Source organism: Diospyros lotus, chromosome 1 (genome assembly GCF_014633365.1).
Source record: "Diospyros lotus cultivar Yz01 chromosome 1, ASM1463336v1, whole genome shotgun sequence".
In the NCBI taxonomy this organism is placed as follows: Eukaryota; Viridiplantae; Streptophyta; class Magnoliopsida; order Ericales; family Ebenaceae; genus Diospyros; species Diospyros lotus.
Genome location: NC_068338.1, coordinates 1085718 through 1103114, shown reverse-complemented (window position 1 = coordinate 1103114; position 17397 = coordinate 1085718). Strand labels below are relative to the sequence as shown.

At 41.4% G+C, this 17397-nt stretch overlaps 1 long non-coding RNA gene across 1 annotated transcript; it reads left to right on the top strand.

Annotated features, from left to right (window-relative positions):
• The first annotated feature begins 5301 nt into the window (after positions 1 to 5301).
• Positions 5302 to 10826, top strand: LOC127798443 (uncharacterized). The gene is made up of 3 exons (XR_008022389.1): positions 5302 to 6236; positions 6455 to 6539; positions 6848 to 10826. It is a non-coding gene; the product is annotated as an uncharacterized LOC127798443 (long non-coding RNA).
• The last annotated feature ends 6571 nt before the right edge of the window (positions 10827 to 17397 follow it).

Below are 17397 nucleotides of genomic sequence, written 5' to 3'. Positions count from 1 at the left end.
CCGGGGCCCAAATTCAATTAAGAAATGCCCCAATTTCTCCCAAAAATTCCAATTTTTTTAAAAAATTTGGCCGGCGGGGCCCGCGCGGGGCCCCGCTAGGCGCTGGCCGCGCCCGCGCGCTGGCACGGCCGCTCGCGCGCGGCCGCCTGCCCGCGCGCGCGCCCGCGCGCTGGCACGGCCGCCCGTGCACGGCCACCTGCTGGCGCGCGCGGCTGCGCGCCTGCCCGCGCGCGCTGGCTGCAGGCTGCCAGCAGCCTGCAGCTGCCCCCCTTTCACTCCCTTTTTCTTTTTTTTTTTTTTTCTTTGGGCTATAAAACCCCAAATTTTCTTCCAGAATTTATATCAATAAATAAACTTCACTTATCATCAATATTAGCCTATTTTTCTCCAAAATTTAGGCTTAAACCACACTCTTAATGCTTCCAAACCTTCCAAATAACATTTCACCAAGACTTAGGCTTCCTCATGCCATAAGCTATAATCCAATAACCCACCTTCTAGATGAAACATACATTCCAAGATATAACAAACACACATGTTCTTGGGCTTTAACAAGCCATCACCAAACAAAAGAAATTACATCCCATAATTTTTAGGCTTAAAAGAAAAGCCATTACCAACCAAATACAATAATTAAATCAACACAACAACAATGCTTCCATAAGCCATAGCAAGCTCTTGGGTCTTCATTCCCATGCTTTCCCATGCCATTCTACCTTGTATTGATTTTTCCATGCTTTCACAACCTATATGTGAGGATAAAAACCTCATGAGCTATTAAGCTCAATAAGGGTGCAATGCCAAATAAATATGAACATAACAAGTTATATGATGCCAAATGCATGCAAGTGTGGCTAGGTTTCTTTGCCCTCACAACCCTCCAAGGTTAGAGGCATCAACCCACCATTTCATCAATGTTCTCAAACTAACCTATGGCCATAAGTCTCATGAACATAAAAGAACATGCCAAATGCAACATATACATTTATGAAACATATTTAAAACTCATTGCAAGGCCACCCTCCCATGGGGCCAACCCTTACCTCTTCTTGAATATTAAATCTCCATTTCAAGAGAGCTTCCATCTTCAATTTCTTCCATCTAAGATGGCATTCCAAAAGAATTTTATTTTGCATACAAGCATACTAAAATGGAGAAAAGAAAGAATAAGGCTTACCTTAACTTCTTCTTCTTTTCTTCTCCATTTCCTTCCTCCATGAGAGACTTTCTTCTATCTCTCTTCTTTCTTCCTTCTTCATTTCTACAAATGGCCAAAAGGGAGACAAGTCTCCTACACTTCCCCTTTTATACTAGCATTTTTCAAATTCAAGAATGCATCCTAGCCATTCTTTTGGTGAGAACAAATCCTCACCCTCCAAACTAACACAATCCATGGCCTTAAGTCTTGCTTGAAATCCACCATTGGATCACATTTGCCTTTACAAGACTTCATCTCCACCATTAAAAGAAAGCACACTTTTAATAGGATGGCAATCCATGCCATTTCTTCTCTTTAAATCCCCACCATTGGATTTATTCTCTATTTCAAGAATACATCTCATCCATTAGATCTTGAATTTCCCATTTAATTCTCATTTATTTAATTGAGACCATTTTCACAACATCACATTTGAGAGACATAAATCCCTCATTTTCCATTTAAATAAATCCCACCATTTTCCAAGCATTAATGGGTGACCATTTTCCCATTTTCCATTTGATTTATTTAATTCTCATATTTTCCAAGGCATTAATGGTGACCATTTACCATTTTCTTTTGGATTTTCCTTTAATCCAAATAATCATGCCTCTTATTAAATGCTTACAAGACCAATTATCATAACTTTTGCATTTATTTAATTCACCCAATTATACTTGAACCACAAAATGCCAAGTGTCACAACAAGACACTAACCTTGGCTTCCAAGTTTAATCTCATCTCTCCAAGTGGCATTACCACATTAATTCACAACTTAGGGAAAATATAATTATTCTCCTCAAATAATTTAATATCCACCATTTTCCCTATTTCAAAATTAAATTTCCTTTATGGAATTAAATTCCAAAATTCCCAATTACTCTTTGTGAATTTATTAATCCCATATATCTCCACATAAATACCAAATTGGGATTTTTATTCACTTACACACCTAATTCTTCATAGGAATTATTTTTAATTTATCAAAATACCCTTATTGGATTTCTCTATCCAAATTACCAAAATACCCTTCTCATGGGCATTCTCAATCTCAAGGATCCATCACCTTCTCAAGGGTATTTTTGGAAGTTTACTTACTTCCTTTCTTATTCTCTTAACACCGGTTACACCGGGTGTTACATCCTACCTATAAATATTGGCTTGTTAGATGTTTTAATCTCTGGATATCCAACTTAAAGCATCCCCAACAACCGTCCAAGGATTAGAATGATTGGAATAACAAAATGAATATAGAAATCTCTTATAAACAAAATGCAACCATTCACTCTCTATTCAACCTATCCGAAGCTATGCAAGAACAGCCATTCAAGCACATTATATTCACTTCCGAGATGTTATACCAACCGGCTACAACATTCTGTTCTCTTAAGCATTTAACAGAAAATGAATCCATGCAAACTCACACAAACCTGCCTTGAACTCCATGCATTCACAAATCTGCTCAAACTAAACCAAATGGAAATGAATAATAAACAAACAACAAACCAGGTTTTTGCAGCTCATTCGGGACTCAGATTCCACATGGGTTCAAGATACGCAACCAGTTACAATAGCTCTAGCCTTTCATTACAGCAAGGAAAACAAAATGGAGACAAAAATATGAAGAGAAACAGAAAATGCTAACAACAATAAAAACGGCCAGAATCTCTTCTCCTTCTCCCCTTCTTCCCTTCTTTTTTTTTTCAAAATAATTGCTAAGAGGCCTTAAATACATGGCTAAGCTAGGAAGGCTAGGGTTGGGCCTAGCCCAACAGAAAAGAAAAGAAACAAAAGAGAGCCCAAAACAGCAAAATCGAGCAGCCCAAATCTGCTCCTTGAAAGTGAGCCCAAGCTCCTTTAGATGAGCCACTTCTATAGCCCATCCAATATTCCCTAAAGCTAAGCAAGCCTGGATCCATAGAAGTAAGATAGAAAATAGTGTAAGGATGGTTTGAAGTATAATAAAATAGAAACAATGAAAGATCAGCAAAAATTACTTCAAATGGCGTAATAAGACTGAGGTGAAATGCCAATATATAGCATAAATATGCATGCTATCAAATACCCGGTATTACATGGTATTGAGAATAAATAATTTTGATTAATTTGAAAGGACCTCGGGTGGTCCTGGAAGACCAATGGTCGGTTTCGAGGAAATTAATTAATAAAATTGTCGAATTGACGGCTGGGAGTGCCTCGGGACTTGGATGTCCAGGGAAGAGGGCAAGGGATTGATAAGCATCTCGGGATGAAGATAAATGGCGCTGAAAGCAGTCCGATTGGGAATAATTTTCGAAATAAATTCTGTATAAGCCCGAGTGGGTGCCAATACCGAATAGTCGGAGGGGACCTCCTGGAAGCTGAGGGGACCCTAGGGGTGGTTTGATTTTTTGAGTAAGGTAACCCTTAAGTGTTTTTGAGTCGAATAAAGGTCCCATGCAGGCGCAGGGACGAGGTCGGTATTCCCGAGTAGCGGTCGGCAATTAATTTTTGATAAATCGAGATGTGGCGTGGCTTGATGATAATTTAATTAAGCCTTGGAGGGTCAAAGTGTTATTATTAAAAGTCTCAAGTGTAATTAAAATTCCTTAAGTGGGATTAATGATGTTAAAGGGGTTAATATGCAATTATATATACATATATAGATATGTGGCGCTCTGCTCATATTTCAAAATTTGAAACCAAATCAGAGGGGGAAAGAGAGCTCGTGAGAGAGCTATGGCCGAGAGCAATAGAGTGAGAAATCGTGAGGGAGAGAGATTCGGACCAAGGGAGCTATGGTCGAAGAGTGAGAGATAGAGAGTGTGAGAGAGAGTTGAAGGCCAACCGGCCATGGCAGCCACTGCCATGGCCGACGAAGAAGAGCAGCAACCATGGAGGTTCTGCGTCTTGCAAGGGTGGCTGATCAATGGCTAACGACGGGCTGAAAGCGGTTGGACGTGGCAGCAAACGACAACGAAAGTCGTCTTGGCCGATCGACGGTGCTGCTGTGGGTTGGAGTAGCAGCGGCTGCGCGCTATTAGTGTAGGTGCTCTAGACCCAATCAGATTGGGCATGTTGTACACTGACAATTGTAATCATGTTATTATTTGAATAAGGAGTTATTAAAATTCACAAGAAGTCATTCTATTAGTTTCTTGTTATTATTGTAATAACAGAATGAAACTAGATAGAAGTCCATATGATGTATACTGTGAATAATCTATAAAGATGTGAGATGATGCATCACAGTCTCTAGACATCATTAAACGTCCCAAGTCGTAGCAATGTCAAGAATGGACATTGACAATTGCGGTAAGACTTGTATGTGCTATGTTTTTGCTATATGATAGCAATGGGGGTCTCACACCCATAGGCATGGGGATGCCTAGATAAGTACATAGGTGACCAATGTTGGAGAACGTGTCACTGGACATGACTCGCCATGAGAATCCATTTTGGTTATTGTAATACCCAGTATTACATAGTATTGTAAATAAATAAGTTTTGACTATTTCGACAGGGCCTAGGGTGGTCCGGGAAGGCCAAAAGTCAATTTCGAGTAATTTATTAATGAAATTTACCGAATTGGCGGCTGGGAATGCCTCGGGACTTCGATGTCCAGGGAAGAGGGCAAGAGATTGATGAGCGTCTTGAGATGAGATTAATGACGCTGGAAGCGGTTCGATCGGGAATAAATTTCGGAATAAATTTTGTATAAGCCGGAGTGGGTGCCATTACCGAATAATTGAAGGGGACCTCCTAGAAGCTAAGGGGACCCTAGGGGTGGTTCGGTTTTCTGAGTAAGGCAACCCTTAAGTGTTTTCGGGTCAAATTAAGGTCCCGTGCAAGCGTAGGGACGAAATTGGCTTTATCGAGTAAAAGTCAAATTATTAATTTTGGAGAATTAATGTTTTAGTGGCTTGTGGGAAATTAATTAAAATCTTGGGAGGGTCCAAGTGTAATTATAAAATCCCCCAAGTGTAATTATCAATTCTCTTAAGTGGAATTAGAAAATTGAGGGGCTATTGTGTAATTAGTATAAATATATATATATATGTATGTATCTCCCGTACGAGAGGAAGCTTCAAGGAAGCTTCCTATGTTATCATCTCTGGCATTTGAAATGGCCGAGAGGAGCAGGATGAGAGAGGGAGATGCAGAGGAGAGTGAGATCAGAGAAGAAATGAGAGAGAGCTTGCGAATGAGAGTGAAATAGAGAGAGAGATCGTGGGAGATGGTAGCTGGCCGGCCAAGAATGGCGCTGTTGCTGGCTGGTTGCAGGGGCTGCTTGGAGAAGACACAACCATGGCAGCGATGATGGAGCTCGAGGAGAGACTGATGGCAGCGATGGCTCGCGTGGAGGTAGCCTGTGGTGGCCGCGGTGACCAGCGACGTTGGAAGAGCCGATGATGGCTGGTGCAGCAAAGGCGAACGGCCATGGCAGCAGCTTCGCTGCTGTTCCAGCCGCTGGTCAGCGTCAGGGGACACATGCTGGAGGCCATCAGCAAGCTTAGGGGCGCAAGGAAGTGTCGAAGAGGGCCGGGAGCGCGGCCATGGCAGCTGCGAAGCTGTCGTTGCAGCAGCCAAGCGTAGCCATGGCTGCGCGCAGCAGTTGTAGCAGCGAAGTGGGCGACGAGCAGCTATTGCGGGGCGACCGAAGGAGGCCAGGCAGCGGGTGGCTGGTGGTGCACGCAGGCAGGCGCGCGATGGGGAAGAAGAAGGAGCTGCTCGTGCGTGAGAAGAAGTGAAAGAGAAGAAGAGCAAATGGAGAAGAAGGCACGGAAGGTTGAAGACAATGAACAGTGGCTGCGCGGGAGAGGAGGAGAGAAAATAAAGAAGAAAAAAAAATTAGAAAAGAAAAAGAAAAATGGAAATTCTGAAAAATAGATGAAAAATCCCGAAAAATTCCAGAAAATTGGGGAAAAGTCCTAGAAATTATATTGAGGCTCGTAGAGCATACCGGAAGCTCGAGAATGGGATTTCGGGCATGTGATGGTAGCTCGGGAAGCAACGTCGGCGTGGGCGATTGGCCGATTTTTCCTTCCAATTGAATGAGGTAATTAATTATTTCTTTTGAATTAATTGAGGTAAATTAATTTAATTATTTTCATTATGCGAGATAATGAATTATGTAGTATTAGTTGGATTAAACCCTGTGTGAGGGTTATTTGAAATTAGTTAATGGATGATTTTGGTGATGTGCGGCGTAATTGAGGGCATTGGTTTAATGCCAGAGGTTAATGGAGTTGGGATTTTGTGTGTGGTTGCATCTAGGTTCGACCGGAGGGACGGTGATCCTAGAAGAACTTGAGATTCAAGCTGGAATTCGTGCCGAGGCGGAGATAAAGCTTCGAGCCAGGTAAGGGACGGCCCCATGTGGAGGTGGCCTTGCAAGTTGGTAAATGTGTTTGATAATGTTTTTACGTTGCATTGGCATGTAGTGGTTATATCTTGTGTGATGCAAGAACTAGTGGACCTGTGGCCATATGGAGGACTAGTGGTGGGGGCTGATAGGTTGATGCCTCAAACCTTAGTGGGTTGTGAGGATGTGTGAGCCTAGCCTCATTTGCATGCATTTAGCATACATAAACATGATTATACTCATATTTACATGCATTGCACCCTTACTAAGTCTTTATGACTCATGAGGTTTTACCTCATGTGTAGATGACGCAAGTCCGGATACAAGCAGGGATGGCGCCAGGAGGTTGTTGTGGCAACTAGCTGTGTTGCCCGAGTTTTGTATTTTATTACCTCTTGTACGTAGTCATGTAGTGTGATGTGTGTATACCCTTGTGAGTAAATGTATACTTGTTGAGAGTTGGTTGTATCTAATTGTTGTAATCATCGTAGAGTGATAAATGATTGTGAAATTGTTCATTATATATATGGCTTGGGTTATTGAAGCCAAGTTCGGATCGAGTAAAGATCAGCGAGGTATGTTCTCATAAATCCCCAATACTTAGCGAAGTGTTTGTATGCTAGCTTTGTGCCTGGGTCACCTCTGGCTTGCTATGGGGCGAGCTAAAGAGAGGTGAAGCTCACTCGGGTTTCGGGTCTCAGTCCGCTGTGTCTTCTTGATTGAGTTAGGACCGATTCCTGAGTGGAGCGAAGGGAAGGACGAAGCCTAGTTCCCACCTAGGGCGTTTCCTGTTGAAACATAGTCCAACCCTTCAGTTGTGGTTTGATAGGTGAGTAATCTGGTCGATTATTTACCAGTGGCACCCGTAAGTGGGAGCGGGTCGTTACAGTTATATGTTGATGGAATTCTTATACGAGATGGGTGTAACTAATCCTTGGACCTGAGGTTGTCACGGTCATCTCATAAGAAGACCGATATGCTTTGACATCGTTTCGATGGGCCTAGATAAAGGCTGCACGTGGGCGATCGTTGGGCATATCATGAGGCTTATGGAGATGGGTGCATAACCAAGATGGGACTCGTCTATCCCTTGATAGAGGATGATGTATCTAAGGCGCCATCAGTGGATATTCACTTTAAATCCATGGCTATGGTAAAAAAGATCAATAAGGAGTTATTGATTTACTTTCTATTAAGTGAAGATATCTAGAAGACCGAAGAAAACTCATGTGATCGTTATCAAGTAACACATCGTCATACTTGAGATCACATAAGATACATTGATGAGAGGATCGTATTACATGGTAACCATGCTCGTGAAAGGTTATTTGCAGATTATGAATCCTTCTGAATAATTGGGTAGGCATGATGCCTTGCTAGAGGCTAATCTTGTCTTATGTGTTTGTACCGACACATTGCCAACATATTCGGAAGCCTAATGAGTCATACGCAATAGACACGGTCCCTGGCTTAAACTAGGAGAGTGGATGTATGGTTAAGTGGGACACTTCGGCAAGAAGTTTTGCCGTCGTAGGTTCTCACCGAAAAAGAACAAATAAACATAATGACGTCGATATGACGAGGAGTCGTCATAATGGAAAGAGTTTCCTAAAAATGGCAATTAATTAAATTAGGAAGGAGTTTCTAATTTAATAATTTTCTATTTATTGGAGTGGCAAATAAGAAATAAAATATATTTGGGCTTAAGTTAATATTTGGACTAAATTAGATTTGGGCCAAATATTAAATTAAATATTAGATTTGGACTAAATTGGATTTGGGCCAAATATTAAAATAAATATTATATTTGGACTAAATTAGATTTGGGCCAAATATTAAATATTATATTCGGACCAAATTAGATTTGGGCCAAATATTAAATAAAATATATTTGGGCTTGAATTAGATTTGGGCCATAATATTTTATTTAACCTATAAAAGGATTGGGCCATTTAATTATATTTCTAGTTGGACTAGAATAAGCCCACTTAAGATTCTAATTAAATTAGAATTAATTGGCAAGCCCAATCCATTAGGGTTTTAGAAACCCTAGGATATTTCACTATAAATATCCCTTTATGGGTTGCCCAAAATTTGAAGTGTTTTTGGTGTCATTTTTCAAGAGTTGAAAAACGTATTGCCGTTCACTCTTCCCGTTTCTTTTGGCATCGATTTGAAACGTGGGTGTTCTTTTACCATCGATACACAAGCCACGCAAAGGAGAAGGAGCTAGCACTCCTATTCTGCTCTCCTTACCAATGGACGCGTGCTGCGTATCACGAGTTAGAGGCCGGACGCTTGGACGGCTCGAATCTACGAACGACTCGATAATCTAAAGGTTAGATTTATTTATTTGTTTGTGAATGATTTAATTTCGACGTTGATCCAATCGTCGGGATCGGGGTAAGTTCAAAATTTTGAACTACGCTGTTTACCCCGTAGCGATCTTGCTTTACTTTCACGCACATGGGAGGTCGGCCATGGCAGTTGCAGCACCGGAGGCACGCGGAGAGGCCGGTCAGGGGGCAGCACGGTGCGACCAGCAAGGCCGTGGGTGGCAGAGCCGGCATTAGGAGGCGCCGACAATGGCTGAAATGGCCATGGACAGTGGGGCTGGTGCACAGGCTGGTGAGGAAGAAGACAGCACACGCGGGAAGCCGAGGAAGGAGAAAAATAAAAGGGAAAAGAAAAAAAAATGGAAAAGAAAAATAAAATAAAAGAAATAATGGAAAATCTGAAAATTTGAGGAAAAATAGGAGAAAATCCCGAAAAATTCCAGAAAAAGTGGGGAAAGTTCTGGAAATTAAATTGGGCCTTGTGGAGCGTGTCGGAAGCTCGAAAATGAGATTTTGGGCGCAAATAGCAACTCGGGAGGCAATGCCAACATGGATGATTAATCGATTTTCTCTTCCAGATTAACTGAGGTGAGTTAATTAATTCTTTTCAAAATATTTCTTTTATGTGAAATATTAAATAGTGTAGGGTAGTTAATTGTTGGATTAAACCCTGGGTCGGGGTTGTTTGTAAATTATTAAACGACTGATGTATGCCGTGGTTGGTTGTATGGAGATAGTGTTGATGGTGATTTTGCGATGTGTGGCGAAATTGAGGGCATTTGGTTAATGTCGAATTTTAATGGAGTTGGGTTTTGTGTGTTTGCCTCTAGGTTCGACCGAGAAGGCGGTGATCCTAGAAGAGCTCAAAGTTCGGGCTAGCATTCTCGCCAAGGCAGGGATGAGGTTTCGAGCCATGTAAGGGACGGCCCCATGTGGAGGTGGCCTTGCAAGTTGGTAAATGTGTTTGATAATGTATTTATGTTGCATTGGCATGTAGTGATTATATCTTGTGTGATGCAAGACCTAGTGGACCGATGGCCATATGGAGAACTAGTGTGGTGGGGGCTGATAGGTTGATGCCTCAAACCTTAGTGGGTTGTGAGGATGAGTGGACCTAGCCTCATTTGCATGCATTTGGCATACATAAACATCGTTATATTCATATTTACATGCATTGCACCCTTACTGAGTCTTTATGAGTCATGAGGTTTTACCTCATGTGTAGATGATGCAAGTCCAAATGCAAGCAGGGATGGTGCCGGGAGGCTGTTGGGGCAATTAGCTTATTGCTTGAGATGTGTTATTGTGTAATCTCCTATAATTTTTTATATGTATTCATGTAATTGAATGTAAACGATATTGAGCACTAGATGTATTTAATTGTTGAAATCACCATAATGTGATAAATGATTGTGAGATTGTTCGTTGTATATGGCTTAGTTGGAGAAGCCAAGTTTCGGACCGAGTAAAGATCAGCAAGGTATGTGCTCATAAATCCCCAATACTCAGCGAAGTGTTTGTATGCTAGCTTTGTGCCTGTGTCACCTCTGGCTTGCCATGGGGTGAGCTTAAGAGAGGTGCAGCTTACTCGGGTTTCGGGTCTTGGTCCGCTGGATTTTTCTTGTTTGAGTTGGGACCGATTCTTGAGTGGAGCGAAGGGAAGGACGAAGCCTAGTTCCCACCTAGGGCGTTTCCTATTGAAACATAGTCCAACCCTTCAATTGTGGTTTATCGGGTGAGTAATCCGGTCGATTATTTACCAGGGCGCTCGTAAGTGGGAGTGGGTCGTTACAGCATGGAGAACTACCCTTAATATGCATTGTATTTGCATTACATGTTATGTTTCTCATACTTCATTTACATTTACATAGAACCCTTACTGAGCTTTGGCTCATAAGGTCCTTTGACCTCAATGTAGGTGGAGAGCCATCGAAAGGAAAGGGAGTTTTCCAAGGTTAAGGGTTGGAAGCAAGGAAGGAAAGCAAGAGTAGTAGTGTTTATGTATTTTTTGGTTAAATGTTGTAATTATTTGTTAATGTGTAATGAAGGCTAAATGCGGGTGAAAGGGGGCAAACTTGAGTATTTTGGAAGCCCCTTGGTATGAGAGAGTATTCTGGAAAATGTGGGATTTTAATTCAAGAAAAAAAAATTTTGAAGAAATCAGTGGGCTGGGCGCGGCTGGCGGCCGCGCAGCAGGCGCGCGCGGGCGCCGGGCCCACGCGGCTAGCGCAAGCGCGCGCTCTGCCGTGCGGCCAACGCGCGCGCATGGGGGGTAGTAGCTACTACTGCTCGTCCCCCCTGTGGCTGCTTGTTGTTTCTTTTTTATTTTATCCTTTATATTTTTTTTCTTCTGTTTTTGATTATTTCAGTTACTTTTGGAAATTCTAAAATAAATTATTATTTTTTAAATAAATAATAAAGGAGTATTGAGCCTCCAATTTAATTATTAATTTAATATAAATTTGAGGTAATTGTGAGAAAAATTTTCATATTTTGAGAAATTAAATAATGGAGTGTTTTCCTTAAATTTGGAATTTGATGAGAATGCTTTGAGGTTTGAATTTCAAAAATAAATTTCCTAAGGGTTGAAAATTTGTGAGAATTTTGAAATAAATTAAAAGGGAGAAATCAATGGAGATTTGATAAGGAAGTTTTATAAAAAAATTTCCAAGGGAATATTAACCCAAATATTTTCTAAAGGAGATACAAGTGAGATAATTGGGTTAATAGTTGGGGCAAAGAAATTATTATTTTCTTATAATTAAGGCTTGTGCCATAATTTTTATAAATTTAGTGAGCGAGTTATTTCTTCCATCCTGGGAAGCCATCATTAGCTCTTCATTAAGAGCTTGAGAATGTGGCACTTCTCGAGGTTTCGGGTTTAGCTTCGCGGGGTCGTTTCGTTATCTTCCCGAATCCTTGAGTGGAGCGAAGACAGGGCGAAGCCTAGTTTCCCACCTAGGTCATTTCTCATCGAAACGTAGTTGTTCTCTTCATCTTTTCCCTAGCATATGAATCATAAGTTAATTATTCATGAGTAACACCCGTAGGTGGGAGCGGGGCGTTACAGCTTGGTATTAGAGCGTGGTTTTAGTCGAGATGGGATTTCCTGATTGTTGAGCATTATATTTGTGTGGATATGATTGTTAAGGTGGTGATGACTTGGGGTTGATATTTATGGTGTGCTGTTTTGTGCATAGGTATGGAGAGACGAACCCCATTTCGCTCAGTGTGGCTAGTGCGAGATTACATCCGGAGGCTGAAGGCCCAATGGACCTTAGCCCTATTAGTGATGAGACCCGGTGAGTCTATTCAGCGTTACCTCAGCAGGGTGGAGGACATCATCGCAGAGACACCGAGCACAGCCTTACCTCCTAGATTATTGGGAGAGGTAAAGGTTCATTATGTGAAGGAGTTACTCCATGGCAAGTGGAGGCTGCATGCGAGGAGGATTGCTAGGCGTCCCAGAGTGTCCCAAGACTTTGCCTTATTCATTGAGATGATCCGGGAGACGGACGTGTGGCAGTCCAGGGCGGTCACCCGTGGGCATGCGAGACCAGATGAAGAAAGTGTTGGAAGCAACGAGACCATAGAAGATTCAGAGGAAGACCTTGATAGGGAGGTAGACTCTCCTGAAGCCCCTTATGAAGAACCCTCGGAGGAGTCCGAGTCCCTGATTGGCATCCACTATAGCGACCCGGTTAGCCTAAAGCTCTGAGGCAGGGTTATCCCGGGTAGGCCTCAGAGTAGTTATGCAGTGGATGGGCCATGTGGGCCTAATGGCGATGGTCGCGATGTGGAGGCCACGGGTAGGGCTAGGTCATGTTAGTTGACTGGTGAGCTCAGAGGGTTGGGTTTGTGGGGCCGAGGGAAACATGATGTATTTTGTTTTGTGTGGCTTTGGTTCATGATGACTATAGGCTTTTCCTCTCCTTGAAATCATTTTGAAAAAAGGGAAAGCTCTCTTTTGTAAGCCTGGATCTTACTTATGTAAATAAATAAGTCATGTTTCATCTTGTATGATATTGCTCAATCTTGTGTTATGTATGTATGTGTGGCTATGGTGTAGTAGTAAATGAATGTCGCTTATGCCGTTCTACAAATGAGCCATGAGGAGCGACTTCCTAGAAGAAGGGGCCAGGCCTAGTCGTCATCTCAAGACATGTAACACCCCCTCTCCTGAAACTATCCAAGAAGAGGTGCTACGGGGAAAATAAAATAAAACTAACTGATAAACTGCAATCTGATACCATGACTGAACATCTCAATCAATTGGAATAAAAACTCTTAGTCAATACAAACTGAAATGCATAAACTCTTACTAAGGGACAATCCGTCAACTGAAATGTAAAATAGATCTAAACTGAGAAAACACTATAAACTCAACAGACTCCTAGACATCTTTTATCTTGAGTGGCTCCACGTACACACACTATAAACCACTGCTGCTAGGCCCCACATCTGGTACTCCCCTGCTAGAACCTGGAGGGGGGAAGAGTACAAGGTGAGCTACAAAAGCTCAGCAAGTAATAAGCTGGAAAGAATACTGAAGCTGAATCAAAGAATATCGATACTGATAAATAACTGACTGAACTTGTACTGAATAATCACTGTCTGATTGCATTCATAAAAATGTAATGCACATAAACTGTAAACTAAATGCAGGTATGCAACTTTGGCTCATAGGCCCACATAATCTGATAATACATACCTGTCTGATCTGAAACCTGCATACATAAAAAACTGTAAGCACATACTGTGGGCAAAGCCCCTAGCCCCCTGGTTGCCACCAGGCGAGCAACTCATAAACTGAGCTAAAACTAAAACTGATGGGATCCCCGCGGACTAAGCCGCCTGGCGCGCATAATGCAATGCAATGCTCACATAAATGCTGGTACACGATATGTAGTGCTCCATATAAAGTCATGCTCAATGCTCATACCAAAATGTATGCACATAATCTCACAAAATAATGCTAATCATGTTATAATAATGCTGAACATGATATGATCTTCATCTATATATTAGAATACAAAGATTCAATGAACTATGATTTAAGGTATGGGTATGATTAACTTATCATATTCTAGCTTATGAATTCAATGTTGGAAGGTATTGAATACATTAATTGAATTAAACTTGAATTAGGACTCAGTGGAAGCTAAATTGGATTTCTGGAAAAGTCATCAGCGTGTTATAACTTAGGATTTCGGGAATATAAAAATTTTCATACCGCAATCGCTGCCATACATCACACAAATTTCCAAAAACCCTAATTTTAACCTTCTCAGCTTAACAAACCCAATATTAAATAGCTAAGACAAGTGTTAAAATTTCAGATGCGGAAGCTAGATCGAACCTGATATGGTTCACAACCATAATTCTTTAAAAATCGTTCAAGAAGTTTACAAAATATATTACATGGACATCATCTTTAGCAACTGATAACTAAACATCTTAAACATATCCAAAATTACATAGATTCGCACAGAAAGAAAAATATGCTAAACATGCTACAAGTAGTAATTTAAGCTAATTCTTCAGCTACCTCCTTTCCCTTATAGCCGCTCATCGAACCTGGAACGTTTGAATATTCCAGGGACATAGTCCAATTAGAAGATGAATCTTCTAGTGAGAAACTCCAAAAACAGTTTATATCGATGCATGATCAGGTATAAAATGTATGAGAAGACAACGAGAACTACTCCGAAGTGCCTCGTGAACACATTAGCCTCCTCCCACGAGAACTTTCTCAATGGCGCACGCATAGCGCCTCTTGGGAGGTCCCTAACCATGTCACTTCGGCCCAACCTCATAGCACTCATGCAAGCACCACATCCGTTGTCCCTTAGGCTCACGGTCTTCCCCACGAGAGCTTTCTCGATGGCGCACGCATAGCGCCTCTCGGGGGATATCTGACTCTTTCCCTCGGCCAACAACAAATAGGTACAACAGTATGGCCACACGAATTTTATAAATGTAACAGTTAAAAAGCCAATAGCATATAATTTTCAAAAAAATACATTTCATATATGCATCATGATTTCACGTAAGAGAATAACAAGCATTTATATATAAGAACTTCACGAAGCACGTCTCATGCAATAGAAGTCTCTCATAAGAGAATAAAAAATAGGATTTGGAGTATAGGAGTCTCACCTTGTTAGTTTATCTCTTCGACGGTATAATTTCACAGCAAACGGCCTAGGTTTCTGCAGAAAACATGCATTTCGGTAAATCTAATCTTAAATATTTTTAAATAGGATTTAGGGGCATTAAATTAGGGGCATAATTGGAAAATTTCATGGAAAAAGGACCCCTCACGTGCCCCAATAAGGCTAGCCACGCACCCTCATGTGCAGCTATTATCCGGCGCGTGTAACTCACGTGCCTCCTAGCAGAATTCGGACAGTTTCGTCCCGATTTCGTATTTCGGCCATAACTTCCCCGTTTTAACTCTGATTCGACCCCCGTTTGAACCTACTGACCCTTTCTTCCCCCTCTATAGGAATATAAAAAAAGGGACTTGCCTCGCTTTTTTGCTGAATGATTTTGGGAAATTCTGGCAAAGACCTGCACTCCGACAAGGCTCGTTCTCCGCCGCTTTCTTCCCGCCTTCTTGCCGAACTCCCTTCTCTCTCTCTAGAGAAACCTCCTCCTCTTAGAGTGCTTCAACTCTCAAGCTTGCTTGGAATGATTTTAGAACCACCCATGGTGCCTTTTTATAGATTTCTCCAACCAATCACATTATGCCACTTGTCAAAATCTTAGCCATGGACTCCAAAGACTCAAAGCTATAATTGAGTGGCGTTTGAAATCCAAAACTAGAATGAATTGAACTTTTGGAATCCAAGCTAAAACCCCAAACTTCTTTCAAATAACACTTTGGCCCTTATTTCAAGTCCTCAAGTTCAATATTTTACCACATAAGCTCTTAATTTTATCCTTATTTTGTTTGGATAATTTTCTAATTACAATTACACCCTCAATCATCAAATTTATCGAGATACTTAAAATCCCAAAATTAATAACTCAAAATTACTCAATATATACAGTTTTTCGGAAGCCCCTTACCATCATTCGGTCTTTTTAGGCTACAACTTAGCTTAACCAAAAATAATTTCTGATTTGATTTCTTTGAGCGTCATAAATCTCGCCTCGAGACGCTCATCAAAAATATACCTTCAACCTCAGGTACCTAAGCTCTAGGTTACTCCCTATGACTAATTCGGTCACTCGTTGCCAATTCAAACATATTTTCGGTATTTTAAACTCACTTAAAATACGTGGCATCTTCAAAAAATATGGGGTATTATAAGCAAGCTTGCTACAGTGCAATGGTTATCTGAAATTGAAATCAGAGAGACTATGAGGCATGTTGGCCTAGAGCCAAGGCAATGGAAGAGAGATCGCAAAAGAGAGGGAGCCAGGTTGAGAGAGATCGAGAGAATGAGAGAGATCGAGATAGAAAGAGATGTGGGCCGAAGGCAGCAAAGGCGAGTGGCCATGGCAGCAGCTTCGCTATTGTTCCAGCCTCTGGTCAGCGATAGGGGATGCGCGAAGGAGACTAATGGCAGTCGCGGTGGCATGGGGAATCGTCGGAGATGGCCGAAGGCACGGCCATGGCAGCGCACAGCAGCTACAAATGGAGAAGCAAGCAAGCAAAGACAGTGGTTGAGTGCTTCATCGCTCACCCTGCATTTATCACTTTTTGTATTTTTCTTTTACTAACTCAGTTGATTTAGCAATTATTTATGTTCATAGAAAGGATGAGGCGTTTAGACTCGCCAGTGCACGAGTGTGATTGTAGCAGAAAATTTATATGTAATTTTTTCGGGCAAGACCGGGTTGACTCACAGGGAGATTACTCATGGAAGGAGATAACCACACCAGTTCTTTTGATTAACGAAATAATAAAATGAGATCAAACTAAATGTAATATGACTGTAATCTAGATATGGAGAGGTCTTGGGTCAAGACAGTTCTGGTGCCAAACCCAACTGATTTACCATATAGCTTTCTGTGATGTAATTAGCAGCTCAAATAGCTTGGGTTTTCAACCATTAAATGTACTACTGAGATGATGATAACTCTTTGTTCAAGCAACCTCCATACATGGAATAGAGACTTCATGTTAAGCAGCTATTATAAATCAGTGTATAAATAACGTTTTGACAAAATAATTGCTCGGGGCTTGGGTATGAGAACGTTTCTAGGTCAAGCAACCCCCATACATGGCATGGGAACTCTAAGTTAGGCGTACGAACCAATCCAAGCCTGAGGTTTTCGTTAATAACATTTCCCAAACTACTTTTTCTTTGGTTACTTTGACATCTGGAGTTCTGCTATATTGATTCATCAGTGGCTTTGGGCACCGTCTTTGCCTTAACCCAAGAATCGAATTAGCCACACATCTTCATAGGAAGTGCACGACTAAAACTAATCTCAACGGATGAATACGAAATTCACAAAGAAAATAAATTAGATCAAACGATAAGATTGGATAAACTACTGTTGTA